Source organism: Bemisia tabaci, chromosome 9 (genome assembly GCF_918797505.1).
Source record: "Bemisia tabaci chromosome 9, PGI_BMITA_v3".
Taxonomy (NCBI): Eukaryota; Metazoa; Arthropoda; class Insecta; order Hemiptera; family Aleyrodidae; genus Bemisia; species Bemisia tabaci.
In genome coordinates, this window is record NC_092801.1 from 9673108 (window position 1) to 9700720 (window position 27613).

General features: G+C 39.2%; 1 protein-coding gene across 2 annotated transcripts in view; it reads right to left on the reverse strand.

The window, feature by feature from the left end:
* Positions 1–27613, reverse strand: part of Oamb (Octopamine receptor in mushroom bodies) — a 249085-nt gene that overhangs the window by 89258 nt on the left and 132214 nt on the right. For both annotated transcript variants that reach the window (XM_072304002.1, XM_072304001.1), the window contains exon 4: positions 10288–10354. The gene's annotated coding sequence lies outside the window, so the exon portion shown is untranslated. The remainder of the gene's footprint in view (positions 1–10287; positions 10355–27613) is intronic.

Genomic DNA, 27613 nt, shown 5'->3' on the forward strand with positions numbered 1-27613 from the left:
AAATCCCGATATCACATTTTTAAGTCAACATATGTGCTTTTTTCCAGTTTTTAGGTCTAGAAAATTTCTTTTAAACGAAAAATTTACAAAGATCTCAATTTTTTATTTGAACCAAAACCAGTTTTTTAAATTGTTCGTCTTTTTCCGCATCCAACGAGTGGTCCATTAAGCTGGGGAACCAAACGGTTCCGGAGTTATGATCGATTGAAGTTTCCGCTCAACGCGCGCCGACCGATTTTCGCGCGCAAAAAAGTCGGATTTGACTGTTATTAGATCAGATTGAATGTTCAAACTGAGCAAAATGCTTTATTAGGGACTCTTGAGGGTCGCTGAGTTCAGAAATTACAGATACTTCCAAATAATTTACGTTTTTAAAATTACAGCTCCGCAGCGCTATTTTAGAGGCCCACTGAGCGCCGACCGGCCGCTCAGTGGTCCTGTCCGAAGCTGTAATTTTAAAAACGTGAATTTTTTGGAAGTATCTGTAATTTCTGAACTCAGCGACCCTCAAGAGTCCCTAATAAAGCATTTTGCTCAGTTTGAACATTCAATCTGATCTAATAACATCAAATCCGACTTTTTTTGCGCGCGAAAATCGGTCGGCGCGCGTTGAGCGGAAACTTCAATCGATCATAACTCCGGAACCGTTTGGTTCCCCAGCTTAATGGACCACTCGTTGGATGCGGAAAAAGACGAACAATTTAAAAAACTGGTTTTGGTTCAAATAAAAAATTGAGATCTTTGTAAATTTTTCGTTTAAAAGAAATTTTCTAGACCTAAAAACTGGAAAAAAGCACATATGTTGACTTAAAAATGTGATATCGGGATTTCGACCTTTAGAATCTTAAAGTATGCAATTTTAGACGATTTTTCGTCCAAACCGGACCTCGATATCTTTCTTTGTTCAAGAGATATCGAGGTTCACAGGTTTTGACTTCCACCCCCCCTAGCTCCCCCCCAAAATTTTTTGGGGGTCTGAAAATTTGGGAAAAGAAGCGCTCAAGTATGAGTAATCAATAGACAAAGTCTGAAGAACCAAAAAGAGAGGGGGGAGAGGGGGGGCGAAAAAAGCCGTTTTTGCATCAAGCTCTTTTAGACGCTTTGCCGGAGCACAACGGATGCGTCGTGTCACTATATTTTTTACAAGAATGAGGCTTTTGGGCTTGTTGCTTCAAAGAAACACTTTCCTCACAATACACTCGTTACTTGAATTTTCTCGTATTATTTTTTACGCATTCAAAAAATGAGTCCGTCTCCATTGGGAGTTTGAAGCAATGTACCTGAGCACTATTATAGTATGGACTGCTGACAAAATGCCTACACAGAAAAAAATTAAATGCTGATTTAGTATTTCTATTGTTCAAAAAAATTCCTATAAGTTCTAAATGCTGATTTTACATTTAAAAAAATGCTAACTTAACTACACCCACAGTAAAATGGACTAATTCAAATGTTCAGGGAGCATTTTTGTATTGTAAAATCAGCATTTAAGACTTCCAGGGGTTTTTTTCAAACGATTTAAATGCTAAATCAACATTTAATTTTTTTCCGTGTACACTGATGAAAATAAAAATATACAACGTATACGGGGGAAAAGGACCATATTATCTGGAAGAAATTTTTCCTTATTTGCAAATGCATGCAGGAAAAATTTTTGAAAATTTTGGTGCAAAGTTGACCCTTAATTCTCAAAAATTGAAGAAAATATTAGTCTCAAGGTTATAAAATTATTGATTGCAGAAAAACGTGGTTTGTAAGTGTTAACAAAAAGTTAAGGATATTTTTGCTTAGGGTATAGGGTCCCTTTTTACAGATCTGGTCGCGTTTATTCCTGTTCCTATGTTGGGGATCAAAAGATTGAGCCAATGAAGTAAGTGAGACTCCAACATGAAGGTAATCAACAAAGTCAATTGGAGTAATTTTAAAGTCAATTAGAGTCATGAGTTGACTCAATTAGAGTCAAATTTGACTCCATCTCATCTTCAATTTCGGAACAGTAAATCTTTTTGCTAATAGGAACACGTAGAGATATACGTTCTTGAACGCCACGTTTTCAAATCTGAGATAATGTTTTCTTTTGCTAAAAGAAAACTTACAAAAATATACGGCAAAAAATATATTGGAAATGTTGGCAAATTTCCTCTCAGAAAATATTTATTTTTGAAAAAAGTTATGTATGTTTCTCTTGACATTTTCAGACACTTCAGATCAACACCGTAAAACAAAGGATGCTAGTTTAACATTCTGGATGTAAGAAAGTGTGCGACAACTCACAAAACGCTGAATTAACTGCCTCAGCGGTTAGTTTCACATCTTGACACTGCTAAAGTAACCGCTGTAGCGGTTAAGTCAGCGTTATGCGAGTTGTCGCACACTTTTTTTACATTCACATAGGAAAATCAGCATCCTTTTTTTCTGTGAAAATACGAACAAAATTCTCTAAAAATCAGAGGAAAAATGCTTAAAAATGTCTTCGAAAATACACGATTTGTCAAAGGAGATATGGTAATATCTGAAGGCTCATACGGCGTTTTTCTTTGGGACAGCAGTGTATACTGCCGTGCTAAGGAAAAACGCCGTATGAGCCTTCAGACGTTGCCAAGTTTCCTCCGATAAAACCCAAATTTACTGGGGAAATTGTGAATATTATTTTCAAAATTTTTGGACAATTTTGTACGCAATTAGATCTAAAATATCTGAAAATTTCAAGGAAAAATATGCATGAATGTTGTTTAAATTGCGTGTTTTATCAAGGAAAATTCGGCAACTCTTAAATACTCTTACGGTGTTCTTCCTTAGCACGGCAGTATAGTGCAGTGGCTTGTGGAGAGATGGAGGGGATTTTGCGCCCTGCATTTCAGTCAAGTGTCACGTTTCCCATGAGAAATCCCTAACTTCGTCTGGAAGAGCACAAACCATGTTAAAATGTCGAGCGAAGCCGGGGCTTTGATTCATGTAAAACCGGAGACGACGGTAGACTTCAGTGGCGTCTCGTGCTTTGCAATATATCGATTGATCTGCCATTTAAATCTATGAAGAAGGATCGATTATGAAGGTGTTCACAACGAACACCTTAATAATCGATTCTTTACTACAGTTTCAAACAGAGAAATATCGATAATCGATCGTTTACGCCACGCCAATGGTAGACTTCTTCTCTAGCTCCCGGGCAACAGATGGGAAACCTTATTTTCGGTGTCTCATCACTCAACTCTTGATATTAGTTTCTTGTTGACCGAGTATCAACAAGTTAAAAAATCTGCTTTGCGAACGAGACATAAATACAGGGAATTTTTGTATGGAATGTGATTAACTTCTGTTCCAAAAATTGAACACTCTTTGTCTTTTTACGTTTTATTGATTTTTTCGATGATAGCTTCAGCGCCAACCAATGCGAAAATTGCAATATCCTTAGTGAAACCTTGTGAACCTACTGAAATCCACATCTTGCATCACCGCCACAATCTGCTCTTTGCAAGTTTTTTACGAATCTAGGACTCGATTAGACAAAATCAGCTGCAGCATGTTTTTCGTGGGATTTTGCATTAGTGACACAGATTAGTAAATCACCGAAAACGGAGGAGCTTAATCGCAAAAGTTTTCAGAGTCCCTTACTTCTCTTCTCTCTTTTCTTATTTTTCTTCTGTCCACCCTCCCGCTTCATTCTTTTTAGCAACTCCTGCGTTTGTATGTACTTTTTCTGTTTCTTCATCTTTCATTCGTTTTTCTGTCTCCTCTTTCGTTTTTTCCACTTTCTTACCCTCCTTGTGGATTAGGAAAGTATTATCATAGTATTATATATCCTTTTGGGCGCATCTGGTCTTTCCAGCCGTTCGGGTCTCCGGATGTAAAATGTAGTATATTACATAACATTTTGTCTTGTTGGTAATGACGCCATTCTGGTACACGCAGTAAAATTTGGATTTTGTTCTTCTTAGGTATTTGTAAAAATTTTCGTGAAATGTTTTGCTTCTAACAAGAGTGAATAAATAAGGATCCTCAACTGTAGTTATCGGTGACATCAGCACTGCCTGGCAGAGGGCCTAGTGAACTAAACTCGCAGTGTTAAAGAAGCGCCCTCCAACGCTTTGGTGTTGGAACTGCTTGTTTTTTTTTACTTTCTTAGCCCCCTTGCGGAAGGAGGAAGTATTGTAATCATAGAGAGGAAGAAGAAAAAAAATTTAAAACTGTATAAAACTAAAAATACATAAAACTATCGCAAAATCTTTCGAGACTCCCAAAAATCGGCAACGCAAAGCAGCGTGACGGCGGAGGCGTAAGCTCAAGACGCGTGAAATCCAATTCGTGTTCGGAGCGACAAAGTGTCGCACGGGCAACGGGGTGGGGGGGTGGGGAGCGGGGAGGGATGGGTGTGAGGGGGGTAATTTGGCAGGTAAATTGATGGTAGCGTGTAATGAGGACGGAATTAATTACCCGCGGCGGGGCTTCAGGCGGGGTGGCGACGTCGTAAGGACGTATCTCCCCTCTCGCGTGAGCCCTGGAAAGCACGGGTTCATACGGACAGTAGGGGTCATCACAAAATGCGGTTAGGCCCTCACGGGTGCGAGAGCTCGCGCTTTGTTTGAACAGTGCCCGGAATCACCCGGAGTGGAGATTGCCCCGCGAATGGGCATCGTGTCGTCTTTGAGGTAGAAAGAGCGTAACTGTATCTCAACGTTGCGGATCTTACACTGCCGTGCTAAGGAAAAACGCCGTATGAACATTCGAAAGTTGCCAAATCTCCTTCGATAAAACGCTTATTTTTAAAAAAAGTTATGAATACTTTTCTATATTCAGACTGCGGGTAATATTGCGAACCAAAATTACCTGAAAAATTGGAGGAAAATACTCATAGTTTACTGGGAAAGTCGTGTTTTAGCAGGGGAAATGTGGTAACGCCTGAAGGTTCATACGGCGTTCTTTCCTTAGCACGGCAGTACACTTGCACGTTAAATTTTTATTAGAGAATTTAAGGGCGTTCCTGATTGAAAAATAAATGATTTAACTTCCGAGTATGCGCGAAAATTAGCTGAAATTTAGACTTATATTACGCAGTCATATTTCTGTTAAAAATTGAAAGTTGAAGTGGATTTTGCTATGTTGAAATAGAGTTATGTTCTTTTCCCTCGAATATTCGTCAATTTCCAGACGAAAAAAACGTAACTGCAATTCAACGTCGCGAAATCTACATTCACACGAAGATTTTTTGTCAGGGAATTTAAAGACGCTCCTGATTAAAAAAATTAATGATTTTACTTCCTATTTCGCGCGAAAATAGAACAAATTATGACTTATATTACACAGTTACATTCCTGTTAAAACTTGAAACACTGAAGTGGAGATTGCAACGCTGAAGTGTAGAGTTTATGTACTTTTCTCGAGTTTTTTGTCGATTTCCAGACAAAAAAACGGAACTGCGATTAAATCGTTGCCGAAAATTCCACACGCAAATTGCATTTTCCCTAGGAATTTGTGAGTTTGAAGAGGAAATTGAAGATGTCTCAGGTGTACTACGCCATGATGTTCGCGCAATTTTTCACGTTTATAAATCTTCTCAGTTAGCTGTAGATATTTTGTGTGCTACAGATTTACCTAAAAAATTAAAAAATAGAAGGGAACGCGTTAATTTTAAGAATTCACATTGACTGCCATGCTCCGTACGCGTGATACGCTACGCATCCGAACCGATATGCTATAACGCCTCATACAACTATTCGTGTCCAGCGGATGTCTTAGTTGCATACAGAAAAAATTGAAGGCGATTCTTACTTCGCTATGCTTCAGCAACACTCATAGTCCAGGCGCCTGGGTAGCTAAAAATGAGGCTACTTGGAATTTTGGGTACACAGCGATTTTTTTGGCTTACTTTATGTTTTTGGGTCGCTGAATCCGAATCTGAAGTTTCCGCACGCGTATCTGGTGAGCATTTTCCGCTATTTTGAAAAAATGCCTAAAAAGGCCTTTTTTGCGGTTTTTTTGATATAGCGGCTACGGATGAGGAAAAGTCCCGGATTTAGCTAATGTTTTGAATAGCTGACATAATTGGAAGAAAATGGTGTATACATATGTTAGGTTTGCTTAAAAATGAGGAAGATACAGCATCGTGAACATCGCGCCTATTCACGTTTTCGCGGCGCACCCGTTAACGCGCTGATCCGCTCGCCGCGGTCAGCCAAGTTCCGAAGCGTTCCAAAGTTCCGAATCCGAGGTTCCTCAATTTTTGAGCAAACCTAGCATATTCATATACCATTTTCTTCCAAATTTTGTCAGCTATTCAAACATTAGCTAAATCCGGGACTTTTCCTCATCCGTACCGCTATATCAAAAAAACCGCGAACACAAAAGGCCTTTTAGGCCATTATTTTCAAAATAGCGGAAAATGGCTCACACAGGATACGCGTACCGGAAACTTTCAAGATTCGGATTTCAAGCGACTCCAACAAAACATAAAGTAAGGCCAAAAAATACTCGCTCCTGTGTACCCAAAATTCCAGGTAGACCCTACCAGGCGCTGGACTATCAGTGATATCGGTTGCATACATTTGAAACTCAAAAGGTATCAGATTCCTTTGTTGACAACGATCTATGACAGAGCGAAGAATGTTGAACGGGAAGACAACGCGGTCGGAATAGATCGCAGAAGATGTATTGAAGGTCGCTCGACGCCACCTGGCTCTTACGAGACGGGAGTTCGCTGACGAATGGGCGACGCTCGTAAGGCATAATCGTTGCCAGATAGTGCTGAAAAAACAGCGCATTTCCTTATTCAAACCCATGTGAAATATTCACATTTCATCGTACAATCTGGCAACCTTAGAAGGCATTGACGACAATTTCGAGACTGCGCTGAAAAAATCTTCATTACGGTAAGAGAATCCTGTTTCCTCGTCGTTTATTTCTCGATGCACTTTCAGGAAAATACAGCTCGTTGCGCTGAGGAAGCGATTAATTCCGTCGTCTCCCGGATAAAAGAACGTAACTCCATTCCAAGGTTGTAAAATTAACTGAAAAAAATTCAATTTATTACAAGTATGTACCCGTGCGATTTTTGTCCAAAACTTGTCTGATCGTCGCATGAGTTCAGAAACATATTCGGTGAAATTTTCGGTTAGAAATGCATGGAGTCACCGGATGTTAAAGCGCCTTGATGCAACTATTCGTGTTTTGCGGATGTCCTCGTTGCATACACGAATAATTGAAGGCGTTCGGTTTCATTGCGCTCTCAGCAACACATGCAAGCGCGCGTCACATTTATGTTTCAAATTCCACACTAGGAGGATGAAACTCCGTAAACACAATTTATATTTACAAAAAGAGGATTAGCAGGAGAGGAGAGAAATTAGAGAGGAAAAAAAGTAGCAAAAGAAGAGGTTGAAAACATGACGAGGAAAGAAGAAAGGAGCAGAGAGAGGAGTAAGAAAGAAGGGGGATGGAAAATTGACAAAAATGACAGAAACTAGGAAAAAATTCACTGAAATTCTCACTAAAATTCACACAAACCGTTTTCGTGTGAAAAATTAAATTGCCCGATTAAATTTGGCAATAGCTGATGTGGCTTGGTTCCTTTCTGTTTAACGCGGTCCAATTTACTTCAGCCGAGTATTTTTCCAGATTTCCAACCGCCCTCCCTCCTCCTCCGGAAGAAAACGGCCCTCATCCTGTATAAACTGGACTACGTTCTGCAAGAAGTAACTACAGTTCCTCTCTCATTTCAGAAACAGCGTTCGTGCCATTAGTTTCCTCACGCGGATAAGTGCTTTTAAAAACGGGCCAGAACTGGTAGTTCCTCATCGCGAAGCGTGGTCCAACTCGTCGTTCCCTTCACGAAGGAGCGTAACTACATTCCAATGTTGCCAAATTTCTCCTCGCAAATTGCTCTTTCACCAGGAAAACTTTGGGAATTTCTAACTGAAATTTTCAGTAATTTTTCTTCGGATCTCATGCAAAAATCAGAGAGGTTTTGGACAGCAATTTTACAGCTATATCTTGTAAAAAATTGAATTGTTTGAGTCAATATTGCAACCTCGGAATTGAGTTACGTTCCTTCGTGCGGGAAACGACGAACTGTCCAATCACACAACCGGGGACGGTGTTTGCCGAGGAAATCAAGCTTCGATACCGCATACTGCGGAGGCGGTATTTACCCCGCACGGTTGCCGGCGCATGCAGATAAAGGCCCTGTTTCCCGTTTTAAATTCGGATTTCTAACTAAGCACGGCAACCATGGCGGGTGTCCACAACGTCGACGGCCGGATTTTCTTTCGAATTAAGTCAATAAGAGGAAGAGGACAGAACGAATGGATGTATTTATGCTAAAAGGAACTATGTGCATATTGGGTTTGCGTACAACATAGTTCCTTTCAGCATTAGTACGTCCGAATCAGAGTCCCGCTTTTCCGGAAATAGCGTTGCTCTGTGGCTGAAAAGACGTAACTCGATTTTACGTGAGCTTCGAAAAGCGTGGAGTTACACTGGTGTTCGGAAGTATCCCGTTTTGCGGTTACGCCCCTCGGTCGAGAGGGACCGATTGGAAACCGGCCGTCCTGTTATTCTCTCTCATTTAATTGCTCCGCTCCAGTGCTGCCGTGCTAAGGAAAAACGCCGTATGAGCATTCGAATGTTGCCGAATTTCTCCTTGGCAAATATTTATTTTTGAAAAAGTTATGAGTATTTTTCCTTTAGATTTTCGGATGTTTTAGATTATCGAGCGAACGAAATTATCTGGGAAATCGAAGCAAAAATACTTGCGAATTTTCCCGAAAAATTGTGTTTTGTCGAATTAAATTTGGCAACGGCTGAAGGTTCATACGGCGTTCTTCCTTGGCACGGCAGAGAGCAGGGCTGTTGTCGATTTTGACGTAATTAAACGTTAAGTACTTATCTATGAAGATATATTTTTTTTTTTTTAAAATAAAAAGAAAGAGAGAGAAATTTATAATCTGTCGTGGTGCTCTGGTGGTCACGCTTTTCCTCGAAACTCGTCTTGCAGATGGGTTCTACGACATCCAAAAGGGCTTTCCGTGGATGGTAAACTTAGACGGAATAACATAAAGTCCAAAATTGAACCGATTATTTTCCAAAACACGTAAGCGCCAAAATTACAAATGCGAAAAAAAACAACACCGGAAAAAAAGAGGAAAAAGAAACTACAAGCATATTTGTAGCTAAAAAATCTGGAGGCGGTTACGGTACATGTCATTTTCAAAACCCTGCATCTCTGTCTTTTTTATAAGCTAGAGAGCTGTTCTTGATCTTGTTTTATTGGTAATTACGTCTACTTTAAGTACATACAAACTGCAAATCAATTGCTGCTTTCGTACACTCAAAACCTGGAAGTGTGCAAAACTTTTTGAACACCCTATGTATTTTTCTTTCGATTTTGTAGAGAATTTTGTTCGAATTTTGATCTAGAGTGTCTGAAAATTACGAGGAAAAAAAACCGTCTTCAACAATTGATATTTTTTTTGGAGAAAATTTGGCAATGTCCGAATGTTCTTACGATGGTTTTCTTTATCACGGCAGTATTGACAACCTTAAAATATGTTTGTTAATTGAACAGCCGTCAATTAAGATATGAGAACGTATCGTATTCGATCGCAAAAATTCACCAACAAATATAGAAAAATTCCAAAAGTTGTCACAAAAAAGGAACTAAAATTGAGCCTAAATTCAAGAATCTATTACGTTACGAACTCATAAGACTCAGCGAATCCTACACAATATTACATTATCATTTACAAGACTCAAGGCGCTAGGTATGTAACTATTCGGCCTCTGCTGTCACGGTACAGTATCACAAAAATTGAAGGGGCTTCTTGCGTCTGCAAATCTTATCTCGTCCTCGTATGCTCGCGCAACTCAGAATTTGTCTTTAAGACATTCAATGCGTAGGGACATTTCCATAATATTGAGATTTTTTTTAAAAAAATACATATGGAAGACCAGAAGCCATTTAAAGTGGTCAAAATGATTTTGATTTCGCCCTTGAAATAAATTTTACAGTTTTCAACAAATTTTTGTAATTCATTCGACTCATTAGTTGCTGAGGTATTGATTTAGCACTAAACTTCAGTTGAATTTCGGTCATGATTTCGACAAAAAGATACTTCGGGTGGTCTTGTGAATAGCACAGTAATAAGTAAATATTTATTTTCATTTTCTATAAAATTGTCAACCAAATGAAAGCATATTTCCTTTTAAAAATTTGAAATTGGGTCCATTATGCGAGGTTTGAATCTCCTGTAAAGTCTTTGAAAATTATTATCAGTTATGAAGGTGTTCACATACCTTCGCAGCAGTTGATTACGTGCAGTTGATTGAGGTCATCTTTCTTGTTAGATCACTATTCGGCAACCTGAAACAGTTTCAATTGAGGAATGAAAAACTAGCTTTTTGTCCACCTTAAATATTATTAATACACATGCCTCACATGTGATCTTAAAGCAAAGTTGACACCAAAGGCTCAAGAATTGAGGAACACATGAGGTTTTGGAGTTCCAAGACAAGGATTCTTAATTAATAATTATGAAAATAAGGCTAAAGAACATGGAAAGTACACTTAAATTTAGAATAAAATCGCTAAAAATTTAAAAAAAACGTCGTCCCGACAAATAATTAGGTGAGGTAAGATCGAGTTTTTAAATTTTTAGCGAATTTAATCTTAATTTAAGAATTTCCAGGTTTCAGGTTCAATTTTCAGATTATTGTTTACGTTATATTTAGGTCGTTTCCCGCTGAGAACTCAAAATTGCCAATTTTGACTCTTTTCCCTTTTGGTTCTGCTGGGCAATAAAGCTCTTGCATGTGTGGGGAATGCGCAATTTAAGTACTTCCTCTTGCGTAAAATTTCGCGAGAAACACGATGAAGCCTGTGGTTTTCTCTTAAACGAATCCCAAAGCTTAAAAAAGCTTTCAAAATGGAGGTTGTATAATGGAGGGAGTATCTCATGCTATCCTGAACGTCCACCCATGTATATTGTCAAAACGTCCATGCAAAGATAGGTTGCAAATACATTAGTGAGGCTGCCGTGTTTTCAGTTTCGGAGTCTCCCAACGAAGTGACAACCCAGTTACTGTATTTACTTCCTATCTTTTCATGAAGCATTTGACGTAATAGAGAGGTGGGCTCTCAGGATAGCGTAGGATATTCCCGATATTCCCTCCATTACGGTCTCAACTTTGAGAGCTTTCTTTGAAATTTTGAGTTCGTTTCAGAGTAAACTAGTGGCACCATCGTGGTTCTCGCATGCACGTAGGAATCAGTACACTGAAAAAAGTATCACACTCTCAACAATACTTCTAGCTGATTTTGGCGCCAATTATAAGAGTAACTGCACCAGCCAGAGGTATGGTTGATCCAAACACCGTCGGTTGACTCAAGCATACCTCTAGCTAGTGAAACTACTCTAGTGATTGGCTCTATAATAAGCTAGGAGTATAGTTGAGATTGTGATACTTCTTTTTCCGTGTACGCAAGTAGCAAAATGAAAATATTTTATGAAAAAAAAAATTAATGAAAAAAATTTAGAAAATAAAGAAAAAGTAGCGAGCTTTATGGAAAATAGACAGAAAATTTAAAGGGACTGTCACTATTTACCAAAGAAAATATGTCTATTTCCTGTCTAAAAAGTGGATGTATTTTCCGTCTAGAAAATTGATAGGGCTATTACATCAAGGAAAAATATTCAAAAACCCGATGGAAAATAGAGAAAAATTGGATATTTTCTTTAACTATCTCTTAGAAATTTAAAATTCAGAAAACAGATAGGAAAAACACAGTATGTAGACAACAATATTGTCTGTTTTTCTTGTATATAGTGTCCGGAACATAGACAGAAAATAGAAGTTCTTTAATAATTTTCTTACCTCTATTTGATACATCTATTTTCTTTCCATTTTCTTTCTATTTCATTTTTCTGTCTAGAAAATAGACAATCTCTAAATTAGTGCTAGACAGAAAATAGAACCCCATGCTACTTGGGTGCTTAAATTGCAAATTCCTGACACAAATAAGAGCTCCTTTTGCTCCCGAAAGATACGGATAACTTTTTACAGATTACGTCACGTTTGTAGTCCAATCCTAATATCGCACTTGAGTAAAACTCTAGGGATCCAAGACGCTGACCAAAATGCATCACTAGTATCATCTCGATACAATGAAAACTCCATTAGAAAAGCATCGGATCAGGTCGGAGCATTCTCAGACTCAGAATCCTTATTTAATATTCACAGGAGTATCGTCTGAATCCAGTTCGCCGGGACAGAATGTCTTATTAAGTACGAAAGGGACAATCCGTCGTCTCTTCGACAAAACCCCGCAAGTGCACCACCGTCAACCGTACAACTCCGCCGGTTCCGCGGATGGGGTTACGCGCTTTTGTCGACAACGCGACGAAATCCCGCGGGACGATAATGAAAGAGCGGTGATACTTTATTAGGTAAGAACCACGTATGTGGATAGGGTTTTCATCGGCGTTTGCGCGGTTCTTCGTTTGCGGGACGGAGTGGGTAGCGACGAGGGTTAATCCGCGTCTGAGCTAAGGGAAACAAGGAAATAAAAGAGGGCGGGAAATTATCATGTAAACGAACTGGATTGACTCCGGGGGAGGGGGGCCGGGGGTTGTTTCATCGAGGAATTTGAGTCGTTCCCAAGTCGGGACGCGGAGATGGGACGGGGAATTTGAACCTGTGCCAACCGAGGCGGGTCCTTAGGTTGAGGGAGTCGCCGTTGCGAAGTCGACGAAAGTGCGGGATGAATTGATGAAAGGGTTGAAACCTCGTGTTCTTCTTTTCCCCTCGTTTCTTTTTTAAATTCTTCTTTATCCACTCCTCCACACATTCGCATTCCCTAATAGCAGAACCATAGAAGGAAAAGATAAAGATAATGTACGAATGTTAATTTTTTTGGTATAACGCAAACATACGAAAGTGTTAAAAGTGAACATTTTTATGTAACCATTGTATAAAAAAAGTCATAATTTTCGTGAGCTTTCCGCAAATATACTAAAAAAACTTCTAATTCGCGAAAAGCTCACGAAAATGATGACCTTTTTTTTATATAATAGTCACATAAAAATGTTCACTTTTAACACTGTCATATGCAAGCGTTACATAAAAAAATAAAAAATTGTCTATAAAAAAATTACCTTACCTAGCTTTTATCATTTTTCATACATTATGATCAGGTCTAAACTTTGATTTTTTTTTATAAAAGCGTTACACGTTTTTTATGTAGTACTGCGATTTAGATAACAGATATGTTTTTTTTTTTTTTTTTTTTTTTTTTTTTTGTACTTTTTTTAGAAAAACAAAAATTTGCTCTGCTCCTAGGGCTATTCAATCGTTTACTCTTATCGTTTTCCCCTTCTTCACCTTCTTCATTTTTCTTCCTCAGTTGTATAGTCTTTTAAGTTTTTGTAATATATCTAGAGTCCACACTGAAGAAAAGTATTGGTAGAATTTACCAGTCTTCTAAGAATTTTAGCTCAAAAACGCAGTTTCATCCTTTACTCACAAGGAAAAGGAGGAGTAAATAATTCACATCAGCTTCTAACACGCTTTTTTACTGCGAGTCGATTGTGAACTCGTTATCAAATGAGTGGCTGGGAGGACAAGGCGCAAATCGACGGTGAAACTACCAAACCACGTATCTCGTTTGCGGTGTTTAAAAATCTACGCTCGCATTTTATTTTTTTGGAAGTCGACCAAATCAATATCATTCCTTGAAATTTTCACAGAATTTTCTCCGCACAAAGAGGAAAAATCATAGACATTTTCAAGACTAGACGTTAAGTAGTTTATCATTTGAAAAATAAAGTATGACAGGAAGTCTGCGACGTCGCAAACCGAGATACGTGGTTTGGTAGTTTCACCGTCGATATGTGTAGTTTCTGAAAAAATTGAGCAGTTCATGAACTCAACTAAAACTAGTCTGAAAGTATATTCTGTGAAAAATTCACAACTTAAATCCAACTTTAAGCATCAAAAAGTGAGTTAGACCTCATTTCTGCCATAAGGTTCCATGTACCTAATTTCGAAACGTGAAACGCGTATTTCTTGAAACAGATAAAACTGCTCTTAAAAGGTGAGTTTAAAGCTCCTTTCTGCCATAAGGCTCCATATAATTTTGAAACTTTGAATACGTATTTCTTGAAATAGCAAAAACTACTCTTATGCGCCTTGTCCTCCAAGCTCCTCAAGTGATTTTCATCGATAAATCCGTATTCCGGTCTTGATGTTTATCGATAAGGCTTATTCGATAACGGTACAAGGTTGAACTACATTTGGAGACAAGGAACTAAAATATCTGATGCATCCGCACTGGAAAAAAAAATACATTGGATCTAGAGTCCAGACTCTTAGAAACATCGACAAGAAAAAATACTCTTGATTCAATCAGAATTTAAGCTTAAACCAAGAACCAATCCTCTTAATTTGAGCGAATTTCCTTTTGATTTAAGCTTAAATCTGATTGAATCAAGAGTCCTTTTTCTTGTCAATGTTTTCAAGAGTCTCGACTCTAGATCCAATGTGTTTTTTTTCCAGTGCGTAAAAGCACGTATCTGCAAATGTAAACTAATGGCACATACGTCCTTTCTAAAATGAGCCAGAAATTAATAGAAGTTCCTCATCACAAAATGTTGCTCAATGGGCCCTTTGGAGACCGCGGTGGAGAGCGCTCGAAGGTAGTTTGACAAAAAGTGACATTTTCCGGGAAATTTGGCAAGGCGAAGAAAATTCAATCCGCCCGATTTAAATCATGTTCGGCCCATAACGGCTCGAAGGTCCCAAGAAAAACACATTGATGATTGATAAACGGCAAGGCGCACGGGGAAATTGGTGCGCCAAAGTATTCGATTTCATGACGTTTGAGGCCCGTTTTGAGAGGAAAAATTGGTGTAGGCGGCTAAGATTTCCAATTTATTTCCTAAGAGGGCGGGACTTTGAGGGAGCTTTGAGCTCGCGACTTCTTTTCTGGTGAGGAATCAATTCGAGTTCTGTGGGAGTCGCGGAGAGAACCGAAATTCCAGAAATTCTCCGAACGCAGTAATTACGGATTAGGAAAAGGGCACGTGTGTGAATTATTGATTATGCATTTTCCAGACCATGCGACACAGATTTTGACGAGTCGTAAGTCGATGACTAAACCAAATATCTCCTTTTGCGACGTTGCTGACTTCCTGTCATCCTTATTTTTTCTTTGGATTTCAACATCAACGTAATGTCTTGTAAACTTCCTTGATTTTTCTTTTTGGTGAGCAGAATATTCTGCAAGAATATTGAATTTTTTTCATAAGAAATATATTTTCATATTCATTTTCTGATACGCACCACGGACATCTGTCAAGCGCAAATATTTGCATCCTCGCGGCCTGATGTAAATTAGGACGGCTCATTCAATCTTACGACAATACATGCAGACTGAGTTGCTGAGAATGAGTCGAGCGCCTTCAATTTTTCACATATGCAACACGGACATCCATCGAGCACGAATAGTCGCATCCTCGCGCCGTGATGTAAGATAGGACAGCGCATTCAATGGAGATGCTGCATGTGTGAGGCATTTGCGATTTGACTGTTAATTCTTATGTAAAATTTGGCGAGAAACACGATGGTGCCACTGGTTTTCTCTGAAATCAACTCCCAAGCTCAAAAAAAGCTCTCAGGTTGAAGCCAAAATGGAGGGGATATCCCACGCTATCCTGAGAGTCCACATCTACATCAAGACAAGCTCTCCATGCAAAGATAGGGAGCAAATACATTAGCAGGGTTGCCGTGTTTTCAATTTTGGAGTCCCCAAATAAAGTGGCAGCCCTATCAATGCATTTGCTCCCTATCTTTGCACGGAGAGTTTGTCTTGATGTAGACGTGGACTCTCAGGATAGCGTGGGATATCCCCTCCATTTTGGCCTCAACTTGATTTGCACTTGGGAGTTGATTTCAGAGAAAACCAGTGGCACCATCGTGTTTCTTGCGAATTTTACGTAAGAATCAATAGTCAAATCGCAAATTCCTCACACATGCAACATCTCCATTGCCAGTCAAGTACGTGCTTTACAAACGACGTTTCAATACATTTGTGATGATAAATCACTCGGGATAATTTGAATTCATAGGTTGGCTGCCCTTTAGGGCCGTAAAAGCTCCATGACTTAACCTTCAAATTACCGGCGTGTCCGTACTGTTTCTATACAGGCACTATCCTCCAGACGATCCGAACAGCGTGAAAGTCAATGTGCTGTTAAAGATGGGCCACGCCACACACCCCGCGCCCTCTACGCGTCGAAAACTTATCCGCCGTAAGAGGTTGTGGGGCTATGGGGGGGGGGGGGGAGGGGGCTGTTGTGCTTTTCCTCTGGATTATATTTCACGGTCCACCTGTTTCCTGTTCACTTCTCAGTTCCCGCACAGACTCCGCCCATGCCCAGTCCTATGTTGCCGCTCCGCAGAATGAGCCTTTTTTTTCTTTTTCTTTTATACTTTAATTATCTAACGAAGGATAATCCTGCACTTTACCGTCCCTCTAGACCAAACTCTCCACAGGGTGTACATTAAAACAGGCTGATCAAAAATAAGTACCTTTACAGTACTTTTTCAGTACATTCTCGAGAAATTCAGTACTTCCGGATTCTTGGCATAAACTTTGAATATTTAAGGTCATTTGTTTGGTCAGTATTAATTACTGTATTTTTACTATTAACTGGATTGCATTTTGCAAAAAGGAACCACTAACTAGCATTGCAATGTTGCTCAGATTGTGCAACTTCTTTTGTCTCGGAGGAAAAACCCGATTATCCATTAATAGTTTCTATTTTACTCGCTAAAAACTGTGAATTTAAGACAAAAATTACCATCTAAATTTCATAGTTTTTCACGATTTCCGCAATTTTATTGCAAAAGATGAAGTTGCACAATCTTAGCATCATTGCAATGCTAGTGATTCATTTTTGCAAAATGCAATCCAATTTCACTTCCTTTTCTTTCGGAGTAGTGGGTGCATTTCTGTGTGAGCCATGGTTCGCACATGCTGCTATGTATCTCGGGGTTCATCCCAGCGTGCACTCACTACTGTCTCCGGTATCATGGCAGACTTGGAGAGAGGGTGGGGTAGTCGAGAGTATCGCTACGTGATGCCTTGGAACCTCCGAACAAAGTGGCAACAGGTAACTCTGCTATTCTGCTGTTTTGCTCCTCATGACGTGTAAAATCGGCCCGGTGGAACACTGAAACCAAGTGTTACCAGTTATGCAAAATTAGAAGGTCTCGGAGCTTCTACACTGAAAAAAAAATATCGGTGTATTTACTAAGAAAAGGGTAAAATTACCAAGAATTCAGGGTTCTATTTGATCCCAGTTTTTTCTTGGTAAAATTACCATATATGTAATTGGTAATTTTACCGAGAAATCTCGGTAACATTATTGACTTTCTCGGTCATTTTACTGGACCCGGTAAAAACGCCAATATTTTTTATCGACTGTGGTAGAATTACCGAGATAAAATGGCAAAGTTACCGGGACTTTGATTACCAATAAAAGTGGTATTCTTACCTGAAAAAAACAGTAAAAATACCGGTTTTTAGGTAAGCTTACCAGTCTGTCCGGGTAAAATTACCAAAAAAGTGAGATGGTAAAGGTACCAACGGACCTTGGTAAAAACGCCGAGAATTTTTTTTCAGTGCGGCTTCTAGTATAGATAGCCCGTAATTACGGCTCCTGGAGCCGGAGTTTTTCATTGGGCGTTCGTCCGGAGAACGACGACCTGGCAGCGCCCCCAGTGACCGAATTTCGAACCCTTTTGTTTTCGGGGTGCGCCCTCTTGATTTCCCCTGCGCCTCGCGAGCAAACGAACCGATGCAACGTTCATTTAGTTTTCAGCGGTGTGTTTGAACGTGTCGGGAACTTTCGGCGTGCTTAAACGGTCTTGCTCCTCGCTCGCGGCACCGGGAAGTGGAAAGTCCTCCTTCGGGGACGCCGAGGGAGTGAAAAATTAAACAAATTTCACAGTGTTAACTCGATCTCCTCAAGCTCTTCGTTTGCATTTCCCGTTCGGATTCATTTACCTTTTCCTTTCGACCCTTTAATACTGCCGTGCTAAGGAAAAACGCCGTATGAACCTTCAGGCGTTGCCAAATTTCCTTTGATAAAATGCAAATTTCCTGGTAAACTTATGAAAATTTTCCTCCTAATTCTTCAGGTAATTTTGTTCGCAATTTCACCTAAGGATTCTGAAAATTTAAAGGAAAAATATTCATAACTTTCCTCAAAAATAAACATTTTATCGAAGGAAATTTGGCAACTCTCAAATGTTCGTACGGCGTTCTTCCTTAGCACGGCAGAATAATCCTTCGTGGAGCCTTTGTGAGTCTGACGCGTGCATTATGTTCAGTTGAATTTAAATAGTAATAAAACTTAGTCGGCGAGTAGGCAAGCAATGAGCTAGACTTCATTTTGCAATCGGGCACTACAATTCCTGACTCATCCGTAAAAACACTTATGTGCTTAAGGAGACGAACGGTACATACGTTGTTTCTAAACTGAGCCAGATATCGTCATCTTCTGGCCAAAGTATCACAAGCGCCATGCGACGTTTAAAACATTTCCGCCGCCATTTAATTTTTCACGGATAAATTGTTTAACAAAGCTGTCCAGAAAATTTCATTGAATTTTCTTTGTGCTGCCGATAAAATTCGGTGAAATTTTCAAACAGATTCAACCAATGATTCCTCTGTAAAAAATAACAAGTTGGTTTTTGCAATCGCTAGCGATAGCAATATTCGTCATGGGAACTTTTGCTTCTGGGATATGAAAATTTTAAGGTACAGTTCGTTTGTAGTATCTTCAGAATTGAAGGGGCTATGTAATTTTGTGTCGACATCTCTTTTTTAACATTTTTAATTTTTTTTCTTTGCATACAAGAAAGCTGTTATTTACCAATTATTTATTTTCGTTGGATTATGTATGGTTTTTGGAAGTTAACGCATTTAACTTTCAGTTTCGTTTTTTCGGCGTAAAGTATGATATTTTTACTCTACGCATATGCCCGAATACGCATCATAACGACGGTGAAACTACCAAACCACGTATCTCGTTTGCGGTGTTTAAAAATCTCCGCTCACATTTTATTTTTTTGAAGTAGACCAAATCAATATCATTCCTTGAAATTTTCACAGAATTTTCTCCGCACGAAGAGGAAAAATCACGGAAATTTTCAAGACTGGACGTTAAGTAGCTTTTCATTTAAAAAATAAAGTATGACAGGAAGTCTGCGACGTCGCAAACCGAGATACGTGGTTTGGTAGTTTCACCGTCGATAAGTGACCTATGTGCTTCCTAAGTTGCCATTTTTTTCATTCAAATAGATGTAACCGAAATGTTAGATGTGTACTACCTATACTACTTTCATGTCATTGCTTTATTTATTTATTTACTTTTTGCGTAGGTATAAATTGTTATTTTTTGCTGAATTTTGGAGAAAATATTGCTTTAAGAACGTGGAATGTAAATTAATTTTATTGAAAAAAGAAAATACCATCATTAATTTGGGCGAACAGAGAAAATATACATCAATATTTGGGTCAACATCTCCCTGATTATATAAAGGATGAATATATTAGTATTTCTGTATCAAAAAACTTAGCTTTTGTCTTCAGAGATACGATGATTCTAGTCCCAGTCAATTTGTTTTATTGAAAAAACAAAAAAACAAAAAATAAATAAAAAAAAAAAAACAACTGAAATGTTAGACATACTATTTTCATGTCTTTCTATTTGTATCAATAGGTACTTTTTGCTTAACTTACGAACGTTGAATGCAAATTAACTTTATTGAAAAAAGAAAATAACGTCATTAATTTGGGGGAACATGTGGCTGATTATATGAAGAAGGTATATTCCAGTATTTTTGTTTAACATATTAACTCACGAGAAAATGTTCGTACATTTATCATCTACTATTAATTATTTTTTGATGATTAGTCTAAAACATTCAATACAACCATTAAAAAGTAGTTCCCATCGTCGGGTATCGAACTCCCGATCGCCGGGTGCCCGCACCGAATCAAAAATACGAGGCGGTTTAGTCAACTAGGCTATGACGGATCCACGTGAGCGAGAGTAAAAATAGCATACAAAAGACTCGGGCAATGGGCGGGACTTATCACAAGAGACCTTGACTGCTTTTGGGATGATATGAAGCGCATTGCTGTATTGCTGTAGGAGCCATGGTTCGCACTGTTTTAATGCGTCTCGAGGTTCATCCAGCACGCATTCCGATCGCGGCAGTTGAGCTAAGGCAATATTTGCGTATCCATGAATTAAATCAATCAATCGAGCTCTGATTTTGACTTCTTTATCCGTAACGAGTCCTCCAGAACAATTTTCCACCTTGTACGATGGTTATTATTAAAGGCTAAAGGTAAAAGCTAAAGGTGGTATGGAAAGAAATAACACTCGGAGGACGCTTTTAGATCAACTTTATGGGCAAGGTATCATACCGAACTGAAACTGAGAAATGAAAAAACTGGAGGAATCAAAACTTTACAAAAACAGCTGACGCTTATCGCCAACACGCCCCCTCAAAATTTAACTTGGGGATTATCGCTTTTAGGTCCGAATCGTCCGAGATTTCACTTGCACCACTTGCAACACTGTTATCGCCCGACGCGGTCTGAGTCGTAACCGTGGTTACGAGTCTACGGCGGATAAGACTTTAACTCGGCCAGACCGCTCGCACATCGCAACTTCCAAATTGAGTATTTGGTACCGTCGAACGGCTTAATATTTCTTTTAGTTTTATGGTCACCACTCATTGTTAATTGGACACTTAATGAAATCACGAATAAAAACTGCACTGCTCTGGGCCCATAACCTAAAGGCTAAAGGTAAAAGCTAAAGGTGGTATGGAAAGAAATAAACACTCGGAGGACGCTTTAGATCACCTTTATGGGCAAGGTATCATACCGAACTGAAACTGAGAATGAAAAACTGGAGGAATCAAAACTTTACAAAACAGCTGACGCTTTTCGCCAACAATTATTTCTTTACTTCTATTTTTCAAATTTGAGGTGGGATAATGGCGGCATCTCAAGAACACCGAGGTAGGCGATCTTTTGCACCAACGAACAGAAAACTGATGGCGAAAAATAACCAATCAGAACCTCTCAAAAAAAAGAATTTGCCTAAAAACGGAACTTCGTGGTTCTGCGCAGATTTACCAGTCAGACACGACATCTCAAGATGGAAAAAAAAAAAACTCGCTGAAAGCGAATTTTAAGCAATCAACACAACTTGACGTAGAGACATGATTGGCTAAAAAATACAACCGGTTTTGATACATCGGAAAATCAACCAAAAATCGGAGACTGTGCGAAACGCTCACAGGTCGCAAAGGTATAGGGAATCCCATAGCGAAAGCAACGGAACGATTGTAATATCATGGGGAACTCCGTTCCCATGACAAAATGGCGGCGGAAATTTTTAAACCGTAAGTACGGCGCTTGTGATACTTTGGCCGGAGGGTGACAATATTGTGGCTTCTTAACTGTAAAATGAAGTTCAGATAAGAACAACGCTCCCGCTTGCTAAGGAAGAACGCTTTATAAATCACCTAGTGTAACTAAATCTTGGAAGTACCCATACATTTTGCTGAATTTTGTTTGAAATTTTCTTGAATAGGTATCAAGATTGGTTTTCTCTTCATTTTTCACCTCATTCTTAGTCCTCTTTTGAGGAATATAATTTTCCTTCCCTGTTTCCCCCTTCTCATTTGTGCTACCCCCCCAGTGTTCGAAACACACCTTTGAGTTTTAGGAGCCCTATGGCGCATTAAGCCGATTTTAGGCGCCATTGAAGATTTTTTAGGGGCCAAGTTGACTTTTTGCCTGTATATTACGGCGCATTTAGTGAAAAGTAGACGCAAGACGTTTTTGTAACAGAACTAGTTCGTAATTGTAACTTGGGGAAGAGTAAAGCACACATGATGGAATCGTGAAGAATAGAAAAACCTTTCACTTGAAGTGCTCAAAATTTTGAATAATCACCTAATATGAAAATCCAGATTTTTAGGGGGCAATTTTTAGGGGCCACATTGGCGCAGAGCCTTCATTTTTTAGGCGCGATGGCCGATTTTTTAGGTGCATATGGCGCGTTGGCGCCTGTGAGTTTCGAACACTGACTCTCCATCACGGTCTCCAAAGGGCCCATTGAACATCATTTTGTGATGAGGAGCCTGTTATTAATTTCTGCCTCATTTTAGAAAGGACGTATGTGCTATTATTTTACCTTTGCAGATACGTGCTTTTACGGATGAGTCAGATATTTTAGTTCCTTGTCTCTAAATGTAGTTCAACTTTGTAATGTTATCGAATAAGCTTAATCGATAAACATCAATACCGGAATACGGATTTATCGATGAAAATCATTTGAGAGGCTTGGAGGACAAGGCGCATGAGAGTAGTTCTTGCTATTTCAAGAAATGCGTATTTAAAGTCTCAAAATTATATGGAATCTTATGGCAGAAAGGAGCCTTAAAACTCACCTTTTAAGAGCAGTTTTTGCTGTTGCAAGAAATACGTGTTTAACATTTCGAAATTACGTACATGGAACCTTATGGCAGTAAAGGGGGCGCGTTGGCGCCTGCGAGTTTCGAACACTGGCTCTCCCCCCCCCCCCCCCTCCCCCCTTTAGCCCACCTGGCTCTGGTTTCGTTTGGCAGAAATACGTCCATTTGACTATTGCCAAAATGTTGGCCTTTGACAAAATGTCTGATTTGACTATTGACTCCTACGTTCGTACAATATTTTCCGTTGAATGGGTAGAACTGGCGGACGCGAGGCCGCGGGCGCTGCAAATCTGTTCCGAGAACGCCACAAAAGGAGCAGGAGCGCGAGACACAATGATTTGCGAACTAATTTCGTTCTCCGGCGCACATGGCACAACCCACCGGCATAATTGAATCATTGACACCCCCGTAACTCACCAGCCTCTAATTTTAGTCTCCATTCCCGGTGCCCGATTCGATTCCTTCTTCGAGCTCCATTCGCTTGGGCTCGTGGAATGCTCTGCCCTCATGTGGAAAAATGCCGTATGAGTATTCAAGCGCTGCAAAATTTCACTCGATAAAGTACACATTTTCAAAGAAATGAGAAAAAAAACACTAAGAAGGGGCCCGAATACTTCTTCGAGCTCCATTCGCTTGGGATCGTGGAAAACTCTGCCCTCGTGTGGAAAAATGCCGTATGAGTATTCAAGCGCTGCAAAATTTCACTTGATACAGTACACATTTTCAAAGAAATGAGAAAAGAAAAACACTAAGAAGTGTCCCGAATACTGTATGTAACAAGGTGGAGAAATGGTGCTGGGTCCACACCATTTCGCGGGGAAATCAAAGCCAAGAAGTTCCAAAAATTTTAATTAGAGTCCCCCCCCCTCTCAGTTTTGTACTGAGACTTATTAGAGTTAAAAAAGTTTATTTTTGACTCAAAAATTTTTGGAATTTCTTGGCCTTGATTTCCCCGCGAAATGGTGTGGACCCAGCACCATTTCTCCACATTTTTCAAAGAAACTTGTGGAACTTGTCTTCCTTCTAAAATTTTAGAGAGTTCAACTCGTAATTTTATATACAGTGTTTAGAGCTTGCGAGTCAAAATACTTGCGACTTTTCTTAAAAACAGATATTTCATCATGAGAAATCTGGAAGAATTCTGTTGAGAACTTTCACAAAGCACGCTGCACTTGAACTTGACTCGCATCTCCGTTGTGTAATCGCATTATGCAATGCATATTATATACTCTCATTCATGACGGAAACCGGTACTGCATATCTTCCTCCGCTGGGACTTTCTTCCTCGTGTAACCTCCTGTATCAGCGCTTAGTTGCTTTGCAGATAAATGCGGCTTGGAAAGTGATTACAATTCAAAACCTAGAGTTTCTTATTTTCGTCAAAATTTAGATCATTACTTTCGGATTACTTTCTTTTTTGGTTATTATTTTGTTAGAATGCAAACTAGGAGACTCTAATTAGGCGCATACACTCTACCCTCATGTAGAAAAATACCGTAAGAGTATTCAGGCGTTGCAAAACTTGACAGCGTACACATTTTCAAAGAAGCTCCATTCGCATGCGCTTGTGGAATACTCTGCCCTCGTGAGGAAAAATGCCGTATGAGTATTCAGGCGTTGCAAAATTTCACTTGATAAAGTACGAATTTTCAAAGAAACTTGTCGATATCTTCCTTCTAAACTTTTAGAGGGTTCAGCTTGTAATTTTATTCACAGTATTTAGAGCTTGCGAGCCAAAGTACTTGTGACTTTTCTAAAAAATTGATATTTCATCATGAGAAATCTGGAAGAATTCGTATACTTTACCCTCATGTGGAAGAATGCCGTAAGAGAATTCAGGCGTTGCAAAATTTCACTTGATATAATACAAATTTTCAAAAAACTTGTAGGTATCTTCTTCTAAAATTTTAGAACGATCAGCTCGTAATTTTATTTACAGTATTCAGAGCTTGCGAGTCAAAATACTTGTAACTTTTCTCAAAAACAGATATTTCATCATGAAAAATCTGGAAGAATTCGTATACTCTGCCCTCATATGGAAAAAGACGGCTAGAGTATTCAGGCGTTGCGAAATTTCACTTGATTTCAAAGAATTTTCAAAGAAATTTGGGGATATTTTCCTTTTAAAATTTTAGAGAGTTTAGCGCGCAATTGAATCTTTAGTATTTAGAGCTTGCGGGTCAAAATGCTCATGAATTTTGTCAAAAATTAATATTTCATCGGGCGAAATTCGGCGAAATTCGGAAGATCACACGGCGTTGTCCCGCACGCGTTTGCGAAATATTTTTCTTCTGATATTTTGAAGAATTTTGCTCTCAATTTCGTCATAAGTGCCCAAGCCCTACAAGGAAAATTATTCATGAGTGCCTCGAAAATTATAAATAAAAATGAGGATTTTAGTTTCGAAACATTTTTCTTCTATCAATTTTTAAAAAAATTATATGGCGCCCACTTTTTGCCTTTATTTAAAAACTGACGAGTCCACTTTAATGCGAAGCAACTCAACTGCAAAGTTACATCGAATTATGAAATAGTTCAATGCCTTAATTTCTATTTTCAATTATCCATTCATGCAGACCCGGTGCATGGGTTGCGTTTGCCATCATTCAGGCGCCGAGTTGACGTTGATTGTGTACTAAGTTCGAATCAAGTTAATTAGTTCCTCCATAGCTCAAGGTTTCTATCTTCCGGGGCGTATAAAGAACGCTGAGTCCTTCTCACTGTGTTGCCGTTCTCATGAGAGAATTCATGATATATTTTCTATGAAAATGGCTCAAAAAACAGGTCAAAATGTATAGTTAAAATTTTGTTGGGTGAGTTCCTTCAATTCAACGGTGGTCATATTCTTCGGGGACCTTAAAAACACGCCTACATGGAGAACAACATGAGCGTTTCTTTAATACGAACGCATTAAGCTTTCTTGCTTGTTTTATTTGGACCGCGTTAAGCAGAAAGGAACCAAGCCACATCAACCACTGCCAAATTTATCTGGGCATTTTAATTTTTTACGAGAGCACGTTTCTGCGTAATCCTTTCAAAATATTAAGGAATTTTCTTCGGACTATGGAGAAAGTCCACTGAAATGTGCACGAAAATCAGCACAACCGTTTTCGTGTAAAAAATGAAATTGCCCAATTAAATTTGACAATAGCTGATGTGGCTTCGTTACTTTCAATTTAACGCGGTCCAACTTTCCTCCCAACTCTGAGTCACACCTGATTAGCAGTTTAGAGCGAATCATTGCGAATTCACATCTCACGTCCTGGCGCCTTCAATTTTGCAGATGCAATACGGATATCCATCAAACACGAATAGTTGTATCTCTGCGCCGTCACCAAGCTCCTTCGCGCCTTCAATTTTTCAGATGCAATACGGACATCCATCAAGCACGAATAGTTGTATCTCTGCGCCGTCACCTATCTCCTTCGCGCCTTCAATTTTGAAGATGCAATATGGTCATCCATCAAGCACGAATAGTTGTATCTCTGCGCCGTCACCAAGCTCCTTCGCGCCTTCAATTTTGCAGATGCAATATGGACATCCATCAAGCACGAATAGTTGTATCTCTACGCCGTGCGCCGTCATCAAGCTCTTTCAATGCTCCGCCTCTTTTTTTACCTTATTTTTATGTGGATTGCATTTTTCAAAAAGGAACCACTAGCATTGCAATGTTGCTAAGATTGTGCAACTTATTTTGTCTTGGAGGAAAAACCCGATTATCCATTAATAGTTTCTATTTTACTCGCTAAAAACTGTAAATTTAAGACAAAAATTACCATTTAAATTTCATAGTTTTTAACGATTTCCACAATTTTATTGCAGAAGATGAAGTTGCACAATCTTAGCGTCATTGCAATGCTAAAGGTTCCTTTTTGTAAAATGCAATCCATGTTATGTTGTTTCGATTTTGTTTTATTTGAAAAAGGGCGGGAAAAATTAATTTTGATGGATTCTTCGGCAACATCGGCGTGTGTTCTTACGTCGTTCTTCTGGAGGTCGGTAGCGAAGGCGGCAAGCGCGGAGGCAATCCCGAGCGATAAACATATTAAACGACTGAACGTCTGGCTTTGCATTCGCAGGGCCGATTGATGGATCCGATCAGTTTGATTTAAAACTCCCCGTCTCCAGCCGGGTGGAAATATTTATCTCGCCGCCGCACTGTGGAACGAATCATTTACGGAAAAAATGCAAATGGACCACTAGACAAGGTACGGATTTCAGCATTCTAGTAGATGTTTCTTCACCAGAATTTCATGGAGAACCCGAGGTCAGCTTGTATGAATTATGAAATAAATAAATAAAAATCGGACCAGTAGAACTCAAAATATGACATTTTCCACGGTAATTGACGAATGCAGCGAACTTTTTAAAGAACTTATACACCCACGTGAAACGGAGAGGGTAGGGATGGAGGATCGAGATTTTGGAAATTTAAATAAAATATGTCAAATGTTTTCCAAAAGCAAACATGTTATACACATTTCCAATGGACCACTAGACAAGGTACGAATTTAAGCATTCTGATACATGTTTCTTAACCAGACTTTCACGGAGAACACGATTCGCGCAACGAAAATTACTGAAACCAACTCCTAACGAAGATATTAACGTTTTTATTTCACATTGGTTACGAGGAATTTGAACTGCCCGCTCACAAGAAACTCAAAGCTCTACGTGAGTCAAATCGCGCACTACAACGGTTTCAGCAAGCTTCTCAATCGAGCAATGTTCATTTCCCACCATGTGTTTTTCAAACTATAAGCAATTTGCTACAGCTGAGCCAAGGCGTCAAGATTGAGGTTGCCAGATTTTTTTATCGCAGAGACGTTCATGATAACGTTTAGCGCGCGATGAGAATCACGTAGAGCATTGAGTTTTCATGAGCAGGTGGTTTCAATTCACGCACCAAGAATTATTAAATATCTTCGTAAGGAGTTGATTTCGGTAATTTTCGTTGTGCGCATCGTGTTTCTACGTGAAATTTTGGTGAAGAAACATGTATCAGAATGCTGAAATTCGTACCTTGTCTAGTGGTCCATTGCGGATTTAACAATTT